The 3354-nt window shown below is 49.0% G+C and overlaps 1 non-coding gene across 1 annotated transcript; it reads left to right on the top strand.

The window, feature by feature from the left end:
* Positions 1–2964: 2964 nt before the first annotated feature.
* Trnal-uaa lies at positions 2965–3047 on the top strand. Its single transcript has one exon. It is a non-coding gene; the product is annotated as a tRNA-Leu (tRNA).
* The last annotated feature ends 307 nt before the right edge of the window (positions 3048–3354 follow it).

Raw genomic sequence — 3354 nt, 5'->3', positions numbered from 1 at the left:
ATGAACCAAAAAGCTGTTGAGGGAGGAGTGACAACACATTTACACCTGACTGTGGTGGCACATGCCTGTAATCCTAGCACTAGGGAAGCGGAGGGAGGAGGATCATGAGTGCGAGGCCAGACTGAACTATATATTAAGACTCTGTCAAAAAAGCATTTATGAGCCAGGCGTGGTGGTGCACGCCCTTAATCCCAGCACTTGGGAGGCAGAGGCAGGCAGATCTCTGTGGGTTCGAGGCCAGCCTGGTCTACATAGCGAGTTCCAGGACAGCTGGGGCTACAGGGAGACCCTGTCTCAAAAAAAAAAAAAAAAAAAAAAGGATTTATAGGTATATGTATACATATATATATTTAAACCAACATATACAGAATATCACGGCTTAAATAAACACATTTATAGTGAAAAATGGTTTAGTGTGAAACATTTCTCTATATAAGTCATGTGAAACATTTCTCTATATAAGTCATGATAAAATAGTTTCCAAAAGGGGAAGTCATTTCAACATATCAAAGTGTAGGTTAATATTGTCATTTGCTCCCTCTCTGTTATAGCAAGTGCCATTACACAAGGCTTTTCATATTTTATTCCAGTGCTCGAGTGAATATTTTTCATGCCTTACAGTTTTGAGCCTCATTTAAACACCCTTTTCCTATGTTAGGAGAATTTCCTGCATTTGAGGACAGCATCCTGAGTCAGACACCAGAACCTTCCTTCTTAGCCTCCTTGCAGCTAGCACCCAGGGACAGGACTTTTGTCCCCATGTAAAATATAGACTTGGACAACAGCAGCCTGCCAGAACCTGGTTTCCAGGGAGGATGCAGGAAATGTCTCCCATGTTGAAATCAGCCCTCTAGCTCTCTCCATCTCAGAGTTTCATGGTACCCTGAGTGGGCTGTATTCTCAAACTGCCTGTCTCTACAGGGTGCTCCTACAACACTCCCAACTGACCAGCCTCAGAGTGGCTTCACTTAAACAAACACACAAACTTTGTGCTGCAAAACAAGAGTGATTTTATTAAGTCGACAAATACCGTGAATTGAGAACTGAAAGAGTATAGTGAGGACAAGCTGACTCCTGCTCTGTGGTATGTGGGCATTTAGATGGACGGACTCAGTGGCTGGGGATGGGGGGCACTTGAAGGACCGAGACTGGAATTCGAAGGCTACTTCACAGTTCTTTGTAGCAGCTGATACTGGTTGTTGGTTGAGGGCTGTTGGCTGAATAGCTCCATGCAGCTTGGCTTCCTCACAGCATATGGGATGGCAGTAACTGTTGTGGTAGGCTTTAGACAACTACAATATGCCACATAGATGACTGACATCTTCTCTCTCCCAGTAGTTCAGAATTGTCTACAACTCTGGTTAGATCACTGTATCCCAGGCCTGGCCCTGAAATGTGGTCAGAAAAATTAAGTGCTGTCTGGAGCATCTAAAGATCTACTTCCAATGAGTATCTCAGGATATAGCTGTGTTCCCCAGAACTGTCTTAGCCTATGGACTTATTGGAAGCTAAATCTGAGGTTAAACACAGATACTATTGTAACAGTGTATCATGCATCCTGAATATTGCACAGGCTGTAATAGGTGGACTGGTCGTAAAGCTCTGCAACCCTTGACATGTGAGCAGTGCATCCAAGAAGCCTCTTTTTCTGTCTGAATGAGTTGGTAACTGAGCTCTGTGACCTAAATTCAAAATGAGGATACTTACTTTACAGATCTATTAAGAAAATGAAGTTTGATAATAATAATGTATGTAATGAGCTTACAGTGATGCTTGGGACTTAGAGAGTACACAGTATGTGTTCTTATCATATAAGGGCCTACAAAGCCTGCTGAATGAGGTTCAAGGCCTCTGGTCATCTAGTGATGTAATACGGGACATAGTGATTGGTGATCCCAAGTCATCCCACAGGCTTTCTGGAGACCTGAACAGAGCCCAAATCTGGCTTCTGTCAGCACATAGGACAAGGCCTGAAAAGCTGAGTTTGCTGGTGTTCTTGTCTGACTGCTGGGGTGAACTCTACCTGTTGCTCAGGGATACTGATGATGTTACTGGGGCACAGGTCTCCGGGAGCTCTCATGGTTCAGTGGTAGAGCACAGGGACAATCCCACAGTTACTAGTATTCACTTTCTCTCTGCCCTCAGTTGTGGATGTGATTGGACTAACTGCTCCAAGTTCTTACCGTGACTTCCCTGTAATGAGGACTGTGACCTGGAACAGTAAGTTAATAAACCGACTGCCCACTAAGTTGCTTTTTGTCGGAGGTATTTTATCACAGCCACAGAAAAGAAACCAGGACGTATAACAAGACTAGGTACACCAGCTAAGTGCCTGGTAGACTGGCGGGAACCCAGGAGGAGGCCTCAGCGTCTGAGGTGCTGCAGTGAATTGGTGTGCCTGCAGTCACCGCGGAGGGAAACTGGGGATTGGGCCCCACAGCCCTGCACGTCGCGTGAAGCCTTCTACAACTTTCAACAGTGCTTCCTTCCGGTGTACTTCGCCCTGCAGGCTGGGAAGAAGAGGGGCCAGGGTGCAGGGGCCCCAGATCTCGGCCTCCGCCCCAGCAACTCCGATTTAGAATAAAACCAACTGAAGGCCGCCCTGCGAGCTCAGTTCCGCACCATCTGTGAGACTCCCGCAAAAGTGCTCCCAGGAACTCAGAAGTTGGATACGGGGGGCGGGGGGGGTTGATTGCACCCGCTCACCTCCAAAGTGCAAGCAGAGCCGGCTGGGGCCCAGCAGCGCCGGAAGAAGCGCTCCGGGCGCGCTACTCAGCCGCAGTTCCCTAGCCCCGTCGCAGCCTCGGCTCAGCGAGAGGCGCGAAACCCAGGCAGGAGCCGGGGAACGGGAGCCGGGAGCCTCAGAGCTTGAGGGGGTCGAGCGGGAGCACCCCTGGCGGAGAGAGCCCGGAGGACGGCAGAGCAAGCCTTGTAGGAAGAGCTGAAGCAATAGTGCTCGTCTCTACCAGGATGGCCGAGTGGTTAAGGCGTTGGACTTAAGATCCAATGGACATATGTCCGCGTGGGTTCGAACCCCACTCCTGGTATGTGTGCTTTTTTCACCCCCTTTCGCAATGTATCACTGTTTAGATATAAATCTTTTGAAAAATTACACAATATTGACTTCCGGCTGAAAGAAATGTGGTTTACTCCTGCGAAGGCGGGGCTACGAGTCTGCTTTCTCTCGAGGAGGTGATCGTGTCGCCCGCGGCCTGCAGCGGGGGTGGAGGAGTCTGGAACCCGGCCTAGATCAGCCCGCGGGTCTCCAAAGTACTTATGCACTGCAGGGAAAAATTAAGTCCTTCTCTCGCCCGCTTCCCGCCACTTCCCCCCCCCCCCCCCCTCCTTCGCCCT

The sequence above is a fragment of the Nannospalax galili genome, unplaced genomic scaffold, assembly GCF_000622305.1.
Source record: "Nannospalax galili isolate Female #2095 unplaced genomic scaffold, S.galili_v1.0 scaffold154, whole genome shotgun sequence".
Classification (NCBI taxonomy): domain Eukaryota; kingdom Metazoa; phylum Chordata; class Mammalia; order Rodentia; family Spalacidae; genus Nannospalax; species Nannospalax galili.
The sequence above is the reverse complement of the archived record's forward strand: the minus strand, read 5'-3'. Positions and strand labels throughout refer to the sequence as shown.